The sequence below is a fragment of the Pleurodeles waltl genome, chromosome 1_1 (genome assembly GCF_031143425.1).
Source record: "Pleurodeles waltl isolate 20211129_DDA chromosome 1_1, aPleWal1.hap1.20221129, whole genome shotgun sequence".
Lineage (NCBI taxonomy): Eukaryota > Metazoa > Chordata > Amphibia > Caudata > Salamandridae > Pleurodeles > Pleurodeles waltl.
The window spans coordinates 325,629,380-325,652,845 of record NC_090436.1 but is presented as its reverse complement, the minus strand read 5'-3'; the positions used below and the strand labels follow the sequence as shown (position 1 = coordinate 325,652,845).

The following is a 23,466-nucleotide window of genomic DNA, read 5'->3' as shown; positions in this document are numbered from 1 at the left end:
ACTGAATATTGAGGAGGAGGTAAATATCCAGAAGAGGCACACAAATTCAAAAGGGGCAAAAGAGACTATGAGTTAGGAAAAATGTACACTTTCGCTAAAATGTTTAACAAGTTGAGGAGACAGAAACTCAGTGATGACAATCAAGGAAGACCGAGTACAACATTGAGTGAAAAAAGTACAGATGTGAGCTCAGACACAGACTTGGAAGATATGAGTAGGATAGGGAGTTGCACTACCTTACTAGAAGAGTTTGATTTTTCAAGAATAGACAGGAGAACAAATCACATGCCCAGATGAGGAGGGGCAAGATCAACAGGAAGAAGGAGAGGAAGAAAAGAAGAGGGGGCATGGAAAAAGAATCAGTAGAAGAAAATCAAAGGAAATTAACAAGGAGCCACAAGAAATACTGACGGAAGAAAACACAGTAATACATTTAAATGACATGACACTCAGCAGTGGTGATGTAAAAACACATCTTTGGGATTATCAAATTGTAGCAGGAATACATTGACTATGTACAAAGTAGAGTCAATCTCTTCAAGTTCTCCAGGAAACTTAAATTGATGAAGATACATAAACTCAGAGATAAGAGGAAGCCACAGTCTTTGGTATCAAATATAGAGGTGCCACAAAGTAATTTGCGTATTGTGGAAGTGTACTTGATGAAAGAATTGCTAGAGTTGGAGAATAATACATTTGTTGAAATCAATGAAGAGACTATGGTAGAATCATTGGAAAAAGATAGGGATTGAGTCTCAGAAGAAGGAGGATCCACTTTGAAACCGAGATAAAAAATGGTACCTGCGAGTATGAATAATACCATTGATCAATTTGTTGAAGTGGTTAAAACTAAGTTTAAGAAACTGAGAATGAACAGTATGAAGAGCATGGATAATAAAGATAGGAAGTCTATGGATACTGTAAATAAGATAGCCACTAATTCAGATGTCATAGTGAAAAGTTCAGACAAGGGGGGTAATATAGTCCTCTGGTCCGAGGAATCAAACATGATAGAAGCATGCAAATGGTTAATGGCCACTACATGCTACATAAAGGTAGATTATGACCAGTTCAAGAGAGTAGAGTTGGAGTTTACTCAAGCACTATGTGAGTGGTATAAACAATGGTTGCTAAGCATGGATGAACTTAGTTATTCGATGACTGATTGTATCAAACTTCCAGTATTCTATTTGATTCCCAAATTACACAAGGAGACTACGAAGCCTCCTGGTAGGCTGATTATAGCACCACATGAAGGACATTTTGAAAGATTTTCACATTATATAGGTAATTTCCTGAGGCCTTTAGTACAGAATCTCCCCTCATACCTCAAAGACGCTTTAGCCTTCCTTAAAATGAGTTTTGATATAAGTTGGGAAAACATATACTCCGTATGACCTTAGACATTAGATCACTCTGTATGAGTATTTACTATGCAGATGCGTTGAGAGCCACGGAATACTTTGTTAAAGGTATACCAGTGGGGTTCTATAAACATAGTAGAATGCTCTTGAAAATGATGGGGTGGTGTTTGAGACATAACATATTCTTTTTTAATAATGAGATATATGAACAGCAACAAGGGATGGCGATAGGCATCTGCTTCACCCCCAGCTATGCAAATCTTAACATGGGCTGGTGTGAGAAGCAGGTGCAGCCCTCCTCCGGATGTATAGAATTCTCACATTACCCTATGACTGAGGTTCATTGATAACATTTTTGTCATATGGAAAAGAGACGAACAGAGTGCACTTCAGTTTGTAAAGAATATCAATGAAAATGATTTCAACTTGGGGTTCACAAGCAAGATTAGTGAAAAAAAGATCAAATTCCTAGATGTGAAAGTGAGAGTTGAGGAACAGAGATTAGAAACCACATTTTACAGGAAACCTAGTGCATGGAATAGCATACAACATGCTAGTAGTTTTCACCCACAACCATTAAAGGAAAGTATCCCTTATGGAGAGCTCTTGAGAGCTAGGAGAACCTGCAGTACATCTGAAAGTTTCAATGAAGTGGTGAAAGATATACTCAAGAGACTGAAGCATAGAGGGTGTACAGACATGCGACACTGGATACAACGAGGAACAAGTAGTGAAGAGTGAGAGGGAAGTTATTTTATTTAAAGGTCAGAAAAGAAATAGAAAATCTAGGGCACAACAGAGATCTAAAACCACATATAATGTTGCACACCAAGAGGTGAAGACTGCCCTGAGTAGGCATCAGCATCTAATAAAAAGTGATCTGGTCAAAGGAGAAGAGCTGACCAGACGACCCCACGTGACATTTCGGAGGGGGAGGTTTATGAGAGATATGATGGTTCGCAGTGATGAAAGGAGTGAGAAAGAAACTTGGTTGAAGCCAACAGATGGGTTTACAAATTGATCCAAATGCAAGGCATGTAGAAATAGAGAAAATCTAACTGAAGTGAAGATAACAAAAAGAGCAATACACAAGGCAAAGTGGCACTACACATGCACAAGTGATTTTGTTGTGTATATATTGAAATGCAATTGCTATAAGCTATATGTGGGAACTGTTTGAAAATTGATTATTGGTAAGGGCAGGTAAGTACCTACACTTAGCAATAGGTCACTAACCTCCACTTAGGTCAAGTTGGGTCTCAATAAATTAAATCCAGCTCAACCCTCAATAGCTTGGCAACGAGCAACAAGGCTTAACTTAGGAGAGAATTGTGTAAAGCATTTAAAAATCACAAAACAGTAAATAAGTAAAACACAAAACACAATAAAAATCCAACACCAATTTATAAAAATTGATTATATTTGTATCTTTAAAATGACACCAAAACGATTAAAATCGGATAAGGGGAACCAGATGTATGAATTTAAAAGAATTAATGCTTTCTAGCGCATAGAAGCAACTAGCGCTCAAAGGGTTAAAAAAAAAGGTCACACTGGAAAGGAACAAAGTCCAGAGTTCAGGCCACCCAGACTTACTGTCAGACTTAATTTCAGAAGTGTTTCTTGATTCAGGAAAGTCGTCCACACCACCAGCCAAAGGTTTAGAGGCTCTAGTTTGCTTCTTTGGGTATGGGACTACAACTCCCACAGTGCACCTCTTCAACTTATGGAGTTGCTCCAAACGTCTCCAAACTGCTGGATCTTCTTCGGGAGGTCCGTTTTTGGTCCTTGAAGTGTCCACAACTTGATCCAAGGTTTCAGAAGCTCTGAGTTGCTCCTTAGGAGTTGGGACTACAATTCCCAGAATGCACCTGGTCAGGACCTTATAGGACTTGATGCAGGGGACTCTGGGCAGCTCCTTTGTACCTGTAGCAAATAGGGAGTCCCTCTTGAAGCAGAAGAAGACAGGCAAAGTCCTTTTAGTGGTGAAGCCCAAGTGTGCAGCTTGTGCAGTCCTTCAGAGTGCAGTGTCCAGGTGCAGGTCAGGGGTCCAGCAAGGCAGTCCTTCTTCTTCTGATGTTCTTCCTTGTTGGGATCTAGTAGGAAACTGAGGTGTGGCTGCAGCTCTGCCATATTTATCCTTGCTCCTCAGTGAAAAAACAGGGGGGTCATGGTTCTTCAATCAGGTGTAGGGTCCTTCCCCTGTGATGACCACTTCCTGTGAAGTGTGGTAAAAATCAATCCCAGGGAGGAACATTCCTCAAAAATCCATCATGGCTGAAACTGATTTTTGTAGGTTACATCTGGCTGAGCCCACCCACTGGTGTGGCTAAAAATCTTAAACACACCCTTCTCCTGTCCTTGCCTAATCTAATCAGGGGGGAAACTATTTTTCTGGGTTCGCAGGATGTGAGGGAGGTGCTGGTTTGCTCCAAATGACCTTCCCTGCCTTTGAAGACCAGTTTGGCAGCCAACCACCCTTCTTGCTTTTCCATCTGCTGAGCGAAGTTATCCTCCCCCAGACACACCTCTTTGTGTTCAGCCCAGGCTACTTCACACCTCATCAAGGCAGCCTGGCCAGGCTACCAGAGGCTGGCCAATCAGAGCTAAGCACTACAGGGCTAAAGTTGGCAACTTTTTAGTTAAAGTTTAAAACTCTTTGCCTGAACAAGTTATATTAAATCCAACAATTGTAAGTTGTGGGATTTATTAATTTGATACCAAACTTGAGGTATCTGACATTTAAGGGGACTTTATCATTTAAAATAAAGTCTCCCTATTCTAGTCTATGGAGGACCTTCACTACAATGAGGGAAAAACTATTTTGCCAGTTTTACCTCACCACGGCTTATTAAACTGTTTTTATAAGGTCCCTCTGTACAGTTTAGGGGCACATAGGGCAAACCTTAGGGGTGACATATATGTAAAAATACGGTAGAGGTAGTTTAAGACTTTGGAAGTACTTTTGATTCCAAACTCGAATTTGCATATAACTTTAATTTAAAAGCAGCCAGCAAGGCAGGCCTGACTTTAAAATGTCACTGGGCACCTCAGCAGTGCAAATATGGGTGCACTATCTATGCTGGGGTCCCTAAACCTATATGCCCTATCATGTACTAGGGACTTCTAGGTAGATTGGCATAGCCAATTATAATTAGCTCAATTTGCATACTTATTTTATACAGAGCACAGGCCCCGGGACCGGTTAGCAGTCAAGAAAACACTAGCAAAAAGTGAAACATGGGGGCAACAAGTTAGGGGGCCTCTGCAATAAGCCATGTTTTCTCACAGGAGCAATATATTGAAGGTCTCTCCAAGTGTATTGCAACATCTTGGAGCCATAAAGAACTGTGACCAAGACTATACTGTAGCGAGACACTTTCAGGAAGTACATGGAGGAGGTATACAAGAAATGAAATATAGTGTCATAGATGGGATAACAAAGCATGCCATGGAGGGAACAGAGAAAGAAGATTGAGAACTCTGGAATCTAAATACATCTTGCCATTTGACAGTAAAGAGCCAAATAGTTTAAACTGTGGGGAAAAATTACATGTGCATTTGTGAATAAAAAAAGACACACCAGATTTCTTTCCTTCATACACTACTATGTAAATAAGTGTTCTTTGTAAAAGATTTAATAGATCGAATGGCGAGTTGTTTGCTGTGTTTAACAAATATTTTTAATATTTTTGCAGAGCCGGCAGGCGATAGACTGCACTCATCGTGAGCAAAGGAGATATTTATATCTGGCGCAGTATCTAGTTAAAGATCACATGCTCTCTTGCAAGAGTTTACGGTAGGACCATATGAAAGAGACTTTGATAAGATGAACTGCATATAGTATAACCTCAACTCATGAGGGTTGGACGAGGAATGCAATTTGAGCCTATACAATGTATTCTACAGCTAAGGTTATGCTGTTATGGGAATATAATCTAAAGTTAATGTATTTTTTTAAATATACTGTACATGTGATTAGCAATTTGTCAAACTACTTCCAGAAAACCTGCTAACGAATTAAGGGCCAGATGTAACAAGATATGATTTTGCGATTCTGAAATTGCGAGTCGGTGCGACTCGCAATTTCAGAATCGCAAAAGCATATGCAGAATGGTGTCTGACACCTTCTGCGACTCGCTATGGGGTCGCAAAGACCCACTTCATCAATATTCATGAGGTGGGTCGCATTCTGCGACCCCATACCGAGTCCCTGCACTCACAGGGATGGTGGCCTGCTGAAGTCAGCAGACCTCCATGTCTGTGACTGCTTTTTAAATAAAGCAGTTTTTTTTTTCATTTTGCAGCCCGTTTTCCTTAAAGGAAAACGAGTTGCAAAATTAATAAAATACCGAAACCATTTGCTCTGAAAAAATATTTTTGTCGACATTCACAAAGAGGAAGGGGTCCCATGGGGACCCCTTCCCTTTTGCGAATGAGTTACCACCAGTGTGACACTGGTGGTAACTGCGAGTTGCTTTGCGACCGCATTCGCAGTCACAAAGCAATACTGAATTGCGATGCGAGTCGCAAATAGGAAGGGAGCACCCCTTCCTATTTGCGAGTCGCATTCACAAATTGCGAGTCGGTACCGACTCGCAATTTGTGTATGTGCATCGCAGGAGGCCGTTTGCATGGCGCAAACTGTTTTTCACAGTTTGCGACATGCAAACGGCTTGCTACATCTGGCCCTAAATGAGCTGGCAGGAAGTAGGAAGGTTTGTCTGTATGTGATTAGGTTTATTTTGGTAGATTGATGTTTTGTTTCTAAACCATTGATGGCCCACTAGGGCAGAATTGTAAATGCATCCCATCACCTATGTTGTGTGCAGATATGACCCAAAAACCTGCTGTTATGATGCCTAATGATTCGAAATTCATGGCTAGTAGCTCTGAAAGTTACAATATTAGGGAACTCTGTGTTAACTTTGAAAATGTTGTTTGGGGCGTGGCCACGGAGCCGAGCATGGCGCACGCTTAACTGTTCGGCTCCATAGGGGCCGACTTTAACCCGTAGCCTGGACGCGCTGGAGCGGGCGGTCTTACACCCAAAGAAGAGTGTGACGACCGCCGCGGACGGGGGGGACTGCGGAGGTGCGGTCTCGGCCCTTGTGCAGGCTCCCGGGGGGCTAGGGCTGCCCGGGACTGACGAGAGCCCGCTGCCCTGTCGGCGAACGGGACCGGGACGCGCCGGACTGAGAGGCTCCCTGTTTCAGGGCAGAGGCGGTGAGCAGCTGGTGCGGACGGACTGCTCGAGCGTGGCCGCGACCCCGGGTGCGGCCTCCGACGGACTCGGGCGCCCCGGCGCGGAAAGGGACCCGCGAAATCGCCGTCGGATTAAGGCCGCGATCCCAGATTGGACCACGCGCTGCGCCCGGTGCTAGATGCGGACGCGGGCCCACCCTGAAGGGGAGGGTGCAGACCGGAGCGACTGATGAGGACACCTACCGGTGACGGGTCGGCCTCCTGATCGGGGGCGGGGCCTGATGCCACCTGGCTGCGGGACTGCCTGCGCTGCGGATGACGCAGGGACGAGGGCCCCCCCGGGGCTGCCCGGTGAGGAGTCCGCTTTGGGCACATCCTTTGGGGAACGCACAATCGGCGTGCCTGTGACTGCTGCCCGGGAACCCCCGGATGCCGACGACAGGACTTTCTACACCCGGGGCAACCCAGAATGAACATTGATTGTCCTTTGTGGGGCGGGGCAGTGCGGAATCGCCCTGCGCCGGCCGCCATCGTCTACCGGGGTTGGAGGCGGGGTACCCTTGCTGCCAGGTGCGGGGCCTCCTTTGGTTGACTGGACCAACGCCGAGCTGAGGGTCTACTGCACCCACCCCTTCTACACACAACAGCGCAAACCTATGAAAAACCCACCAGCCCCGGTTTAGCCCAAACTGTTTTCTCATCTAAAGAGTGGATGGGACGTGACCGGGGGGCTGAGCACAGCACACGCATGATCGTTTGGTCTGTGAAGGGCCACCAGCGGACCCAGGCCTGAGCGCACTGGACCAGGTGACCCTCTATTGAGGGATGGACGCGGTGATCCGCGCGAACGAGAGGGGACGCTGGGACCCGACCGTAGCGCCGGCACGGATCCTCGGTGGAGCCGGACTGCACAACGTTGGTGGAAACCCTCGACCTGGCCGCTTACCGCCACTTATCGCGCTGGGAGCAGCTAGCGGTAGCGCCTGAAGCTCGCCCTGGAGCACCCGGGCCCAGAGACTGCAATGACAGTGGCCTGGATTAGTGGACAAATCAAAAGCGAACAGCATAAGCACCTGAACTGTGCGCTAGACCCACTGAGAAGCCCATCCCTGCCTGGCCAATGCCCCCCAAGGGCAGACATAAGAACAAAGCCATGGACCCCCTGACACCGACACCACTGGGGGACAATGAGCCGACCATACAGAGCCAGTCACAAATCAAAGTACAAGACACCCTAGACAAGATACTGGGTGCCATTGAAGACACCAAATCCACATTACAGCGCAACATCAATCAGGTGGCAATAGAGGTGGGCCTCCTGAGAGCCGATCATCACAAATTGGCCGACAGAGTAAAAGAAGCGGAAGCAACGCTAGCGGTAGTCGTCCCAAAACAAGAAGACGTATCAGCGGAGGTGACCTCCTTGGCTGGCAGAGTGGCGAAGCTCGAACAGCGAGCTGAAGACGCAGAAGGTAGAAACAGGAGGAACAATTTTCGCGTGGTGGGCCTCCCTGAGGGGGCCGAGGGGACGAACATAGTGGAATTTCTGGAGAAATGGCTAAGCACAGTTGTCGCGCCAGGATGTCGGACAACCTTTTACTCACTGGAGCGAGCACATCGTGTGCCAGCTAGACCACTTGCTCCTGGCAGGCCACCACGGGCTGTAATTGCTAAACTCCTGCACTACAGAGGCAGAGACATCCTCTTAAAGAAAGCCAGAGAAACGGGCCCGTTTAAAGTAGCCAAATGGTGAAGCGACATTGTTCCCTGACTTCACCTTGGAAGTCCAAAACAAGCGCGCCTCCTTCTTAGCCGTTAAAAGAACCTTGCGAGAAGAGGGGATACAGTACTCGCTGCTCTACCCAGCAAGACTACGAGTGATTGCGGAGGGAAAAACCACGTTCTTTCAAACTCATGGGAATGGCTCGAAAGATTTGCGGCACGGCCGACGCGACCTGCACCGGAGAATCGCGGGGTGGGCGGGACCTGCCGGGCCCCGAATAGGAAAAGGCCCAGAGACCGCCAACGACTGGCGCCAACGCGAACACAGAGGGAAACTTGCAAGAGAGAGGCCCTGGAGGCGGCGGCCAAGGTGGGTGGAGAGACATCGCCCCGGGAAGTCTCTGAAGAAGAATCGGACAATACGGTGGTGTCCTCGCCCGATAGCTCTGGGGACTCGACTTACACACCAAGAGTGACCCCGCAGACCGCTGACGAACTCGCATAGATCGAACCCGCACCGGCGCTGAAAGGCGAGACAAGCTAAGTAGTGAAATGGCCCCTCCGGACCTGGCCGCCCCTCCGGACCTGACTCTCGCCTGTCGGTCTTGGCTGGCGAGTATTGCATTGATGTGTTTGAATAATTTGCAGTGTTGCATAACTTATTGGGCAGCCTACAGTTCCGGAGGTGCCATGTGGATGGGGAGTTGGGGTTTGCTGTTACTAGTTATATCGGCTACATGTGTGAAATGGACTGAACACAATGAAGGTACAAGCTTGTGGGGGAATCGGTCGGGGCCATGGGCGTGCCGAGCCTACACACAACACACTTTGAGAATAGGATGGCGGACTACAATATCATAACCTGGAATGTTAGGGGGATGGGTACTCCTGCTAAGAGACATAGAATTCTTTCCTTCCTAAAAAGCAGAGGAGTGCAGATAGCTATGTTACAAGAGACCCATCTGGCACCCGGAGAGGGAGAGAAGCTAAGACGGAGATGGAGGGGACAGGTGTTTGCCACAGAATATTCAGCTTATGCAAGAGGAGTTCTGATTTGGATTAGGGCGGGGGTCCCCTTCACGATTGATTCCTCCAACATAGACAGAGAGGGAAGGTTTGTCATACTAGAAGGGAAATTACAGGGGCTCCAGTTGATCCTGAGTTGTATATACGCCTCCAACCAGGACCAAACCTCATTTATGACGGGCCTGTCTAGACACCTCACTCGTCAACACATTGGGGAAGTACTAATAGGAGTAGACTTTAACGCAGTGCTTGACAATGACTTAGACAGATCTACCCCCCCACTACAGGGAGCAACATCAACCAAAACAGCAAAAAAACTAGTTGAGTGGCTAGACGCCTGGGGGCTGGTAGATGCTTGGCGGTTTCAACACCCAGCGACCAGGGATTATTCGTTTTACTCGGGCCTCCACCAGGTACACACTAGAATTGATAGGATAGTTTGCACTGCGGGATTGGCTCGAAGTATCGCCCATGCTGAGTAACTTGCTCGCACAATATCAGATCACAACCCTCTATTACTGACATTGAGGGTATCACAGGACAGACCCCCCATACCGTCATGGAGAATGCTCCCGACAGCGTTAGAAGACCAGGCATACAGGGAGGAATTACGATGCTACCTAACAGAACACATAGAAGCTAACAAGGGATCCACTTCCGCCAGAGGCATAGAGTGGGAGACACTCAAAGTGGGGACAAGGGGTCACTGCCTTGGACAGTCTGTGGGGATAAAACGTACGCTTGAGAGAGAATTAAACGCATTGGAGAGGGTCATTCATGAGGGGGAGCTGAGACAGGGCCCTGCAGGGCAAGTGGATGAAGAGTACGAACATGCATGTAGAGAGCACTCCCAAGCTGAAGAGCGACTTAGATGCCACAGTATGCAAAGATATTTGACATCCATACAATCAGAGGAGGGGAGATCTGGTAGACTTTTGGCATGGCTAGTGCGCCCGAACAGAGATAGTGACCCCATTGCAAGTGTACTGGACAGGGGGGGAACACGCAGACTCAGCCCAGAATCCATTAACGACGCATTTAGAGATTACTATACACACTTATACAGGAAGCCCACAGACTTGGGGACGGGAACTCTTGACAACTTCCTGACTCGGATACCCCTACCGGTATTGAGTCCAGAGGACAGTGTCGGCCTGGGGGGCCCAGTGACCACGGATGAGACAACTGAAGCAATTGCACAGCTGGCCCCTGGGAAGACCCCTGGTACAGATGGTCTTCCTATGGACTTTTATAAAAAGTATAAATCCTTACTAGTCCCCAGACTGATAGAAATGTATATGGAATCAGCAAAGAATGGTGAACTCCCATGCACACTGCGTGAGGCATTGGTAGTGTCTCTCCCTAAAACAAATAGCAGGGAGGCATCAGTAACAGACTTTCGCCCACTATCAATGCTAAATAGCGACTTTAAGATCCTCAGTAAGATCCTGGCCAACCGGCTATTACCTCGTATGCCCACCCTGATACATCCTGACCAGAACGGTTTCATACCTGGTCGCAGCACCTCTCTGAATCTTAGGCGTATTTTCTCTATCATACATATGCCCAGTGAATCGAGGCCGCCAACCGGGACCATGCTAGCCGTGGACTTTGAAAAGGCCTTCGACTCAATCAGATGGGACTACCTGAGGGCGACAGTGTTAAATATGGGATTGGGCGAGGGCTGGGTCGGATGGGTGGACCTATTATACTCATCCCCACTAGCAAGGGTCAAGACGGGTAGGAAATCTCTGGTGCTTATCCAGTGCACTGGGGAACTAGACAGGGATGCCCCCTATCTCCATTGTTGTTCGCCCTGGCGATGGAGCCCCTGGCGGCCTGGGTACGCGGGGACGGAGCGGGCAGGGGGATTCAGTGGGGGACAACTGATCACATTATCTCGCTATATGCAGATGATATCTTGATTTATCTTAGAGACGGGGCGAGTGGTCTCCCCTGGGCCCTGAAGACCCTGGAGGAGTTCGGAGAGGTGTCAGGATTAAGACTTAACCGTAACAAAACATATGTGTTCCCCCTGACGCCTGGATATAGATGTCCCACAACGTGCCCAACAGACTTGAAATGGGCCTCACGGACATTTAGATACCTGGGGATCCAGATCTACCATGACCTGGGAGACTTAAGAGAGGGCAACCTTGGTAGAGCGTTCCGATCCCTGAGATCCTCTGTAGAATTTTGGCGCTCTCTGAAACTGTCAGTGATGGCCAGAGTGGCACTCTCCAAGATGATCATGCTCCCCCGACTTCTCTACTACTTCACCAACTTGCCACTGTTGATACCCCAGGCATGGTTCCGCGATCTGAACACATTACTCAGAGAACTAATATGGGACAATGGACGCAGACGAACTACACTTACGACTATCTGCAGACCACCCCACGCAGGAGGACTGGGAGCCCCCGACTTTGAGGCATACTACCTGGCATCCCAATTACAGTGGATACCCGGTTGGCTTACGGGCCGGGGCCAACTGGATTTATATACAGCCCAAGGAGTAATGGACACGGCATGGATTGCAGCATGTATGACAAACAGAAAGATAACCCCCCCTGGGAACAATATAATGATAAAAGTGGCAGTGGCATGCTGGAAAAGATGCACGAAAAGGGTGGGAGTGGGCCATCCATATTCCCCAGCTTTGCCACTGGCGGTGCTCGCCCTAGAACCTAGGGGGAGGGGACCGGGAAAAACGGGACTTGGCCCTTGGTTGTCAGCTGGAATAGAAGCAGTGGGAGGGCTCTTCAAGGAGGGAGTGATGAGGGGATTTTCTGAATTAATGGAAGAGGGTGTTCCCAGGGGGCAGTTCCTGCTTTATGGGAGGCTAGTACACACTCTTAAAGCTCACTGGGACACAGTGAATGCGGAACCCGCCACCCATGAGGTCCTGCATTTACTGTTGACATTAGGGGAGGAATCACATCTGATCACCAAAATATATCGGGCCCAAGTCGAGGCAGCCTTAGACCCCTTATGGTCGCTGAGAGGGCGGTGGGAGAACACAGTTGGGCGGGAACTAACTGACTCAGAGTGGAAGAGAATACTGGCCTACCCCCGGAAGATATCACGTAATACGCGGTTAAGATACATTCAATACAATTATTTGCACAGAATGTACCTCACGCCTCACAGACTGTTCCGTATATACGGTGGGGCCCCGGGGACTTGCCCGAGATGCGGAGGAGGAGGGGCAGATTTTGACCACATGGTTTGGACTTGCCCAGCGATCCAGGCTGGCTGGAGGGAAATATTGCACACCCTAACTGAATTGTTTGAGTTTGAGTTGAGACCCACCCCTGAACTGTGCCTGCTGGGCCTCAGACCAGCTGCGCTTTGCGGTAAAGTGAAGGGGCGCTTTCTGGACCTATCCCTGGCCCTTTATAAGAGACTAATCTCGAGGGGCTGGAAGGCCCCAGATCACGCTTTGCTGTCTGACTGGACAAGGAATATATCAACATGGTCTAGAGCTGAACTACAGGTCCTAAAAGCAGAAGAAGCCAAGAATATTCGCCAGGTTCCTATAGCAACGGGGTGGGAGAATTTAGTGACAAACTGGGAGAGTATAAATAAGAGGCTGGCAAGACCAGTAGGAGAAACAAGTGAAATCCAACCCACACCGAGGATAGAACCAAATGGTGGAACCACATAGGCAGGCACCCAAAACAGGCCCAAACCACACATAGATCACATCAAGAGTAAGGGTGCGAAGACAGTTGGCCCTCTGACCCCCACTCCACTGACAGAAATAGCAAGCAGCGTGAGTGACCCGCCGCCCCCGCTGTGCGCTGGTGCGCCCTGGGTTGACATCTTCCCCCGCCCACAAATTGATACAATATCGTACCTTAAAAGTTAACAACTACAAAAGCCATTCACACAAAGCCGTAAAATTGACCCCCTGGGGTCTTTTGTTTTTCTTTTTTCTCCCCTTCTTCCTTTCCTTACCTCCAATTAGGCCAACATGACTGTCACCTGAAATTGTATACCACAGACTTCGTGTTTTCCCTCCCCTCCTCCTCCCCCCCCTTCACTACCCTTGTCCTTCCGCACCTAACCCCCACACCACCCTCCCAAGTTACAAGGAAGAAGGGGTTCAAGTTTGTTGATCGACTGTTGATTATACAGAACAGTGAAACGAAGAAAGGAAATACGCTTTAACAAGTAAATGAGCACAATTTATTAAATAAGGAACAAAAAGATTAACGATAATAAAAGTAGCAAACAATGAGTAAAAAGTAAAATATAGCATTAAAAACCAAAAGTGCAAAAAATGAGGAAATGTAAAATGAATAAGTATGTAACTGTGTAACAACAAAATGTTAATAAAAATATATTCAAAAAAAAAAAAACTTTGAAAATGTTGTTTGAACACTAATATAGGTTTTTTTACTGTTCTTTTATGTTTATGATTATGTTGCGCTATGAGTGCCGTAGGCAATTTAAGATTGTACATAATGGTTGAGGAAAATGGTGAAACACAGGTTGAGAAAGGCAAGGGTTCTTGCCGAAACAGGTTCTGTTCCCATTTGGTTGTCATTCAAATTTTACCTGCTGGACCACAGAGTGCCTGTCCTCCTTGTAAGAGGTGGAGGAACGTGTGGATTTTGAGATGCATGACGTGGCATCATTGGAAGTCAACGCTGATGGTCAGAAGCATTCCATTGGAAAAGCATTTTTTGACTTGCTTATAGCTTTGCATTGTTTGACGAATTTTCACAAATTTTTCCAAAAAAGAGTGCAGTGATTCTTGTTGTGCATGGAAAGTTTCGGGGTGATCTGTCAAGCGAGGGCTGAGAAAAAAGGGGGGGGGTTGAAAAAATTAGTGTTTTCCATGTTAAGTCCGGTAGGAGTTTTGAACACAACTACAGTCCAAACGTCTGGACAGAATTATACCAAATTTGGCAGAAAGTAAGATTGTGTTCCACAGACTGTGCTTTTTCTTATTTGGTGTGAATTTGTTCCATAGTTTTCAAGATATTAAAGGGAAAATACATTTATATATGTGGGGGGAGCCTAAGCACAGAGCTCATGGTGAGATCTGATTGACTGTCAGGCTTCAACCAGAAAGCAATGTCAGCCATCTTGGGACCAATGTACATGATAGCAACCCATTGAAATGCATTGTAGTGAACGGCAGGTTTTGAGGGTCACAAAATGGAGGACGTATAAAAGGTGATAATACATTTTAGTTACAAATCATTTGTTGATGGTACCATGCTATTTTAGAAATTGTGGGGTGTTGTAAGCTGATTTTATCCTGCTGGGATTTCATGAATCATGTTTGAGAGAGAACTGTTGTCTCATGATTTTCCCACAGAGGTTATGGAAGGTGCTCCAGAAGCTAAAATGAGAGCATATTTTCGGTAAATTCACACTATCCTTCTCAGCCATATGAGAATAAATCCTGACATTCTCAGTAAAACATGTACTTCCAACAGGAGCAGCCTGTTGGTTGATTCCCTTGTATTCTACTGCAGCCTCGCAAAGTCTTATAAAGAACAACTAGAGAGCTAACAGTCTTACTTGTGACAAAAGCGTGGCACACCTGAAGCCATCTTGATTGAATTAAAATGGTAACACTGGTAAAAAGTAAAGCATTTAATTTATAAAGGAACAGAATGAGGAGTTCATTTTGTCATAGTAATTATGGTTAGTGCTATAGAAAGAAAAATCAGCCCATGGTTTAAGTGAGTTCTCAAATATCTTTCTCTTCTATTCCATTAAAACATTCTGACATGCTGAATGAAACATGCACTTTCAACACCAGCAGCAGACTGTCAGTTAACTCCCTCACAATCACCAGCTTACAGTATTCTAAAGAACAACTCACGTGCTAACATTCTGAATTTATGCCAAAAGTGTGGCACATCTGAATGCCATCTGGATGAAATTGAATTGGAAAACTGAAAGCATTTTCTACTGAAGACAATGCCGAAAATAATAAAATGAGTGAGCCAGGCAGTGCATCTAACACCCTCCCCACCACCTGGCACTGAAATGGACTTCTTACCTAATGTTGAAAAATCACTAGAAATTCACTGAAAAAAAACTAAAGGTTATAAGGATGTTATAGTTAGGAAACAGAATTTTTAAAAATGTAGCTATTAACTAAAAAAAACAAAATGTTACAGGGAAGTTATAATTAGGTTAGTTAAAGGTACCTTAGGGCGCGAGTTATAGTTACTTGAAATAACTCCAACACCTGAATTTCTATGGTTTTGTCTGTGTATAATCTGAACCGAACTATAATGTCCCTGTAACCTTTGTTTTTCATGAAAATAATTATTTTACATATATATATATACATATATATGCATATATATATATATGTATATATATATAATATATATATTAGTGTGTGTGTGTGGGTCTGTGAGTGCATGAGTGGGTGTATGTGAGTGGCTGTGGGGTTCTACGAGGGAGTGTGTTAGTGGATATGTGAGTGGGTGTATGAGTGACTGAGCAGGCCTGTGAATCATTGTGAGAGTGGTTTTAAGGATCTGTGAGTGGCTGTATGGGTGTGTGAGTAGGCATCTGAGTGGCTGTGTAGGTTTGTGACTGTGTGTGGTGTGTTTTATGGGTCTGTGAGTGAGTGTGTGAGTGGCAGTGTGGGTCTGTAAGTGGGTATGCAAGTAGTTTGATGGGTCAGTGAATGGGTGTGTGAGTGGCTGCAGTGTCCCCCAGCTCTTGCCCCCATTTTTGACTGATATTGGTGTTTCTGATTGTGCTGTGGGCTCTGCTAACCAGGCCCAGGGCCAGTGGTCTGTTTAAAAGATGTATGGTAATTAGGTGTGGTTACAGTTGGTACCTACAACCTACCTGAAAGTCCCTAGTGTATTGTAGGGCATGTAGATTTAAAGATCTAGTGAATTTAATGCACTTAAGTGTGCACTGCTGTGTTGCCCGCTGTCATTGTAAAAGCCAGCCCTGACTTGCAGGCTGCTTTTAAACTAAAACAGTGTCCAAATTTGACTTGGAATTAAATGTACTTTGAAAGTCTTAAACTGTTGAGGAAAAAACTACCAATTTAGTTTTCCCCATTGCAGCATTGCTAGCCTCATAGGGTAACATAAGAAGGTTTTTTAAACTTCAGTAAAGTCTACCTTTTGACAAGAGTGAGCTAGAACAGTCATTCAAATAATAGTTACAATAAATCCAACAGCTTGCCAAGGTTAGATTTTATTGTAACTATTGCAGAAACGTAGTTTTCGAACTGCTTTCTAAAGTTAGTTAAAATCAGCCCTGTAGCAGCCTCTTTTGATTGGTCAGCCTTTGACAGGTTGAGCCAAGCTGCTCTGATGAGGTGTGAAGTATCCTGGGCTGAGACAAAGTGGCCATCTGGTGGGAGGAAATTTGCTGCTGTAGAAGCCAGGACAGGAAGGGGGCTGGTAGCCAAACTGGTGTTTAAAGGGAGAAGGACAGGTAGTGCAGGACCCCAGCCCACCCCAACCTCCTGCACCCCCAGCCAGATGGGAGCCTCACTAATTAGATTAGGAGAGGGGCTAGAAGGGGAGTGTGGGAAAATGTTAGCCACACCTGTGGGTTGGGTTAACCAGCCCTGAACCACCAGGAGAGAGTTTCTTCATTTTAGATTTTTGTAGAACAGTGCTTTCTGGGACAAAAATATGCCACACTTCTAAGGGAGTTGCCATAGCAGAGGGTGGCACCCTGTGCCTGATTGGTCAAGGGTGTCCCCCTGATTGCCAGCCCAGAAACCTGAATAAATATAGATAGCAGCCCAGCAACTCAGATCTATGCCTGAAAACATCAGGAGAAGAAGGAACGCCCTGGTCTGCACAAGAGATACATGCACTTACAAGAATTGCACCTTTTGCACACTCTGGGCTTCACAAAAAAGAGGATGTTGCTTTGCTTCCAAGATTAAGGAGTAGTCTCCCTGAAAGCAACAGGTACAAAAGAGCTACTAAGAGTCACCTGCATCAACTCCTGCAAGAAGAGCCCAGCTGACCAGCGCTCAGTGGACCTTTAAGGATTTTTGCTAGGTGTGTTGTGGAAATGATAGTCCCAACTCTCCAAGGAGCAACTCAGAGTTTCTGGAATCTTAGCCGGTGTTTGTGGACCCTTCAAGACACCAAACAACCTTCTTGAAGAAGCTTCAGTAGTTTAGAATCATTTGGAGAATTTGTGGTAAAGATCTCCATAACTTGATTTACCTATTGTCAAGAGTCAGGCCAGCGATGTTAAAGCACAAATGAAATCCAGGTTTGCCCTGCTGAAGTTCCAGTGCTCTTCGTTGTCAACTCAGAAAGCCAAAACCTCCAGGAATCACTGAGGCCTCTTTTGAAGCAAGCTGTAGTAGTTTAACTGCAACCCAGTCTGCCGAGGCGACCAGAAAAAGTGACTAAGTGCGAAGGTAAAGACTTGATCGGCCCCAACCACTCGAATCCAACCCACGCTTCATTGCGGTCGGCCTAAAACTTTGACTTAGTCCTGGTCTAATGCGACCAGATAGCAGAGGTTGATGCTTTTTAACTTTTTCACGCTAGAAATCACATTTTTAATTTTTTTTAAATTCTCTACTTGGGATTTTTGTTGTTTTGGTGTCATTTTAAACATAAAAATATTCTCTATGTTTAAAAATGTATGTTTTATTTTTATTGTACCTCAGGGATCGAAGCGCCCTGCCAAGATTACCCTCGCTAAGATCTCCCAACTCGTGGAATATTTGAATACCCAGGTACTTGAAGGTCCGTGGGTCCCAGTTCACGTCTAACGGGCAAGCTGCTGGGCGTGCGCAACCAGGTGTTAAGGGAAACACATACGTTTTGCCGCGGTTAAGGTGCAGTCCAGAAACTTCACCAAAGTCCTCCAAAACCCTTAGGGCCCAGGGGAGACCACCAGCACCGTCCCTAAGATAAATTAGTATATCGTCAGCATACAGGGAGACAATATGCTCAGTTGGCCCCCATACAACCCCCCTTCCCACCCCCCTCAACCGGGCCGCAAGGGGCTCAATCGCCAGGGCAAACAGTAGTGGGGAAAGGGGGCACCCCTGTCTGGTTCCGTGAAACACTGGGTATGCTCTGGAGATTGTTCTGCCCGTCTTCACTCTTGCCAGTGGGGACGAGTACAACAGGTCCACCCATCTCACCCAGTTCTCCCCTAGGCCCATTTTTAACATCACCGACCTCAGATAGTCCCACCTAATCGAATCAAAAGCCTTCTCGAAATCCACCACCAACAGGAACCCCTCCGGCGGTTTCCATTCTTTGGGCATGTGTAAGATGGAGAAAATTAGTCTAAGATTCAGGCAGGTGCTGCGACCAGGAATGAAGCCATTTTGGTCAGCATGTATCAGCATGGGCATATGGGGAAGCAGTCGGTCGGCTAAGATCCTGCTGAGAATCTTGAAGTCGCTGTTCAGCATTGATAACGGGCGGAAGTCTGCCACCGAGGCTTCCCTGTTGGTAGTCTTAGGGAGTGGCACTACCAGTGCCTCACGCAGCGTGCCTGGCAACTCTCCACTCTGTACTGCCTCCACGTACATCCCCGCCAAACTGGGAACTAGCAAAGATTTAAATTTTTTGTAAAAATCCATGGGAAGACCGTCCGTACCAGGGGTCTTCCCAGGGGCCAGCTGCGCTATGGCATCATTAACCTCTTCCGTGGTCACCGGCCCCCCATAAGCTGTCCCTGTTATCTAGTCTCAGCATCGGGAGTGGGGTCTGCAACAAATAATTGTCAAATGTCGCCGGCTCCAGGTTGCTAGGTCTCCTATACAGGTGCGTGTAATAATCTCTGAATGCCTCATTGATGGGGCCTGGGCTAAGTCTGCGATTCCCCCCTCTGTCTAATACACTTGTGATGGGTTCGCTGTCCCCACTCGGGCGCACCAGCCATGCTAGTAGCTTACCCGACCTCCCCTCCTCTGATTGTAGGGATGCCAGGTATTTTTGCGTGTTATGACATCTGAGCTTTTCTTCAGCCTGGGAGTGTTCCCTGCGGACACGGTTATATTCTCTTCCCCTTGTGCTACAAGACCCTGTCTTAGTTCCCCCTCGTGTATGACCTCCTCCAGGGCAGTAAGCTCCCTCTCTAGCGTTTGCCTCACCCCCGCCGACTGCCCAAGGCAGAAACCCCTCGTCACCACCTTGAGTGTCTCCCACTCCACGGCCCTGGAAGGGGTGGATCCCTTGTTAATTTCAATGTGTTCTGACAGATGGCTACGCAGCGCCTCTCTGTATGCCTGATCTTCAAGCGCCGCGGGGGCCAGCCTCCATGATGGTATGGGGGATCTGTCCTGTGACACCCTCAAGGTCAACAGTGATGGATTGTGATCCAAAATTGTGCGGGCGAGGTATTCAGAATGTGTCACACCTCGAGCCAGTCCCGGGGTGCAGACCACCCTGTCAATTCTAGTGTGCACCCGGTGGAGGCCCGAGTTAAACGAGTAGTCCTTGACGGTCGGGAGCTGCACCCGTCAGACATCCACTAATCCCCATGTGCTCAGCCACTCGGCTAGGCTTTGTGCTATCTTAATTGATGTTGCCCCTTGTAATGGCGGGGTGGACCTGTCCATGTTTATATCTAATACTGCGTTGAAGTCCCCTCCTATTAGTACCTCCCCTGTGTGTTGGCGGGTGAGGTGTCGTGATAAGCCCGTCATGAATGAAACCTGGTCTTGATTAGGGGCGTAGATGCAACTCATAACTATCGGAGTCCCATGTAGCTTCCCTTCTAGTATCACAAACCTGCCCTCTTTGTCTATGTTTGAGGCATCAAATATCAGGGGGACTCCCGCTCTAATCCATATTAGTGCGCCCCTTGCATTAGCTGAATACTCCGTTGCAAACACCTGCCCCCTCCACCTCCGTCTTAGTTTCTCTCCCTCTCCCAGTGCCAGGTGGGTCTCCTGTAACATTGCTACCTGCACCCCCCTTCTCTTTAGAAATGATAGTATTCTATGTCTTTTGGCCGGAGTGCCCATCCCCCTGACATTCCAGGTTATAAAATTGTAGTCTGCCATTTTGTTCTTAGAGCCTGACCATAGCGGGCCTGGCGCGCCCGGGATTCTAATTGACCCCCTCCAATGCTCGTTCCTGTATTGTGGTCAGATTTCACTACCCATGCTGCCGATTTAACTCGTAACTGTAAACCCCAACTCCCCATCCCCAGGGCACCTCCGGAACTATAGGTGCACCTTTTCCAAACACATAACTGCAGTACTCGCCAGCCAAGCCAGACAGGCGAGAGATAGGTCAGGGGGAGCGGCCAGGTCTGGAGGGGCCTCTCGTTCACACAGCATGCCATGTCTCCGGGCGCCACCACATGGCCTGGCTATCCGAGTTCGTCGGCTGTTTGCGGGGTCACCTTCGGTGCTTGAGACGGGCTCCCCGAGTCTCCGGCAGAGGACACCACTGTGTCGTCGGACTCTTCTTCTGAGCCCTCACGGGGGGACACCTCACCCCCCACTCGGGCCGCCGCCTCCAGGACCGCCCTTCTGCCAGTTTCTCTCTGCGTTTGCGTTGGCGCCAGCCGTGGGCGACCTCTGGACCTCTTCCCCCTCGGGGCATGGCCGGTCCCACTCGCTCCAGTGTTCACGTGCGTAGGTCGCACCGTTTGGGACCCGTGCCTCTCGAGCCAATCCCATGCCTCCTCTGGGGATTGGAAGAATGTGGTCTTTCCCTCCACGATCACTCTCAGCCTTGCTGGGGATAGGAGCGAGTACGGAATCCCCTTGTCTCGTAAGGCTCTTTTTACCGCTAGGAATGAGGCTCGCCTGTTCTGGACCTCTAGAGTGAAGTCCGGAAATAGTGTCACTTCCCCATTTGCTACTTTAAACGGGCCCATCTCTCTGGCTTTCTGTAGGAGAATGTCCCTGTCTCTGTAGTGCAAGAGTTTAGCGATTACAGCACGGGGAGGTCTGCCAGGGGCAAGAGGTCTCAACGGTACGCGGTGGGCCTGTTCCAGCGTGTAGTAGGGGGTCCGGCACCCCGGTGCAACCACAGTGCTCATCCATTTCTCCAGGAATTCCACCATGTTCGCCCCTTCGGTCCCTTCGGGGAGGCCCACCAAGCGCACATTGTTCCTCCTGTTTCTCCCCTCTGCATCTTCGGCACGTTGTTCAAGTCTTGCAACTCTGCCGGCCAGGGAGGTAACCTCTGCCGCCATGTCTTTCTGCCTCGGTGCGATGTCCGCCAGCGTGGTTTCCGCTTCTTTGACTCTGTCAGCCAGTTTATGATGATCAGCTCTCAGGAGCCCACCTCAATCGCGACTTGGTTGATGTCTTGTTGCAATGTTGACTTTGTGTCCTCTATATCCCCAAGTATCTTGTCTAGGGTGTCTTGAACTTTGGTATGTGATTGGTTCAGTGAGTCCGCTTCACCATCCCAGGGCGGTGTCAGGGGTTCCATGGCTCTGTTCTTGTGTCGGTCCTTGGGGGGCATCGGTCCAACAAGGAGGTGTACCCTGGGGGTACGGCAACTGACCCGTGTGTTTCCGTATGAATCACTACTGAGTCTGTCCCCTCGTTTCGGTCTCCGCGGCTTTAACTTCCGCTCACGGGTGCCTCAGGTCGAGCTCCAGGCGCTCCACCCGCCGTGCCAGCTGGTCAGTTTCAGGGGGAAGGGGGCTGTACTGTAGCTGACTGTGGCTGATTGCCACCTGTGACTGTATTGGTTCCTCCGCCAGTTCCTGCTACCAGGCCCAGCCCTGCCAGACGGGATCAGGCGTACGCTGCAACCGGGGTCTGGCTGTCCCCTCACGCGGGGCACTCACCCATTCTCCAGCAATTCTTCTGCGCCCGTGGCTTCTCTCCCGCACTTGCCCAGTGTCCTCCCTCAGTGGCCGGCGGTGCCCCAGGATGTCCAGTAGCTCCATGGTTCCCCCATGTCAGCTGCCGATCAGGAACTCCCAGCCGATTGCGCCTCTCCTGGGGTGTGACCTAGGGGGTCCCGAGCCCCCTCCCAGCAACCCCACAGGTGATCTCCTCGGGGGGGCACGCCGGCCGCGCCACCTCCGTGGCTCCCCGGTGCTCCACCCGGGCCCAAGTCAGTGTTCCCGGGCCGGCCCCAGTGAAGACAAAGCCGTGCCCGCTCCTCCGGTTTCAAATAAAGCACCCGCTGGGGAGAGGTCCCGCCAGAGCCCCCAGTCCCCCCCCTGGCGCACTGGGTCCCACAATCAGGCCGCTGGATCCATCCGCGGCCGCCGCCGCACTCGGGCCCCTCTCCCTGCTCTCGCCGCGGCCTGCCTTCCCACATGAGGCCGCGGCTTTAAGCAAGAGTAGGGGCCGCAAGCCTCCTCTCATTCCGGACGGCTCAGCGCGGCCCGCCGCTCGTCCCGGGTCCGCAGCGGGGGCTCAGCCGCACCGCCCGCCGGTCTGCTGCACGGCGCACGGACTCTGTGCGTGGACGGCCCGGGCTGGCGCGTTTATCCGGAGTTTTCCGGCCGGCCCCTCCGGAGCTGATTCTCTAGGCGTCCCCCATGTTCCGGACCCTGACCACGCCCCCCGCTGACAACACATTGGAAAGACCAGTGGTCGTCTGTGATATTAACAATCTGTTTATGGCGTTTGTCGCTTTTTGTAAAGACCACGGCCTAGAAATGAACTCAAACAAAACTAAATATATGGTATATGGGGATGCAAGGTACAAGATGAGGAGACACATCTGCCTGGAGGGCACCCTATTCGACAGAGTGGGAGCCTTTGATTATCTAGCTTTAAAACTGGAAGATTCACATAAATGGCATGCCCACCTCCAAAAATCAGCAATGTGCCTGAAACAAAGGGTGGGTGGCATCGCAAGATTTTCAGCCGCGTCCCCCAGATTTGCAGTTACTCCGGCTATAGAAATATATAAATCCCAAGCAAGCGGGGGGGCTCTTTATGGAGCCGAACTATGGGGTTACTGCAACCTAGAGGTTCTGGAAAGAGTGGAAAACTCCTTTCTAAAGAAGCAATTAAGGGTTCCTCCTAGTACTCCATCTTTGCCAATTCGAATGGATCTAACTCTTCTTCCAATAAATCAGATTGCTGCCCTAAGGCCATTGTTGCACTGGATTCGGATCTGGACTTTGGATTCTCTTATACCCTACAGACTTGGGCTGAGAAACCTGGCGAGCACCAGTGCCACTGCGAAAATCAAGTGGTGCATTTATGTAGAGCAAACTCTTT

The 23,466-nt window shown here is 48.4% G+C and overlaps 1 long non-coding RNA gene across 1 annotated transcript in view; it reads left to right on the top strand.

The window, feature by feature from the left end:
* The window catches only part of LOC138257652 (uncharacterized), a 1,190,164-nt gene that overhangs the window by 976,019 nt on the left and 190,679 nt on the right, over positions 1–23,466 (top strand). Inside the window, exon 5 of the long non-coding RNA XR_011198404.1 lies at positions 5,063–5,163. This is a non-coding gene — a long non-coding RNA (uncharacterized lncRNA). The remainder of the gene's footprint in view (positions 1–5,062; positions 5,164–23,466) is intronic.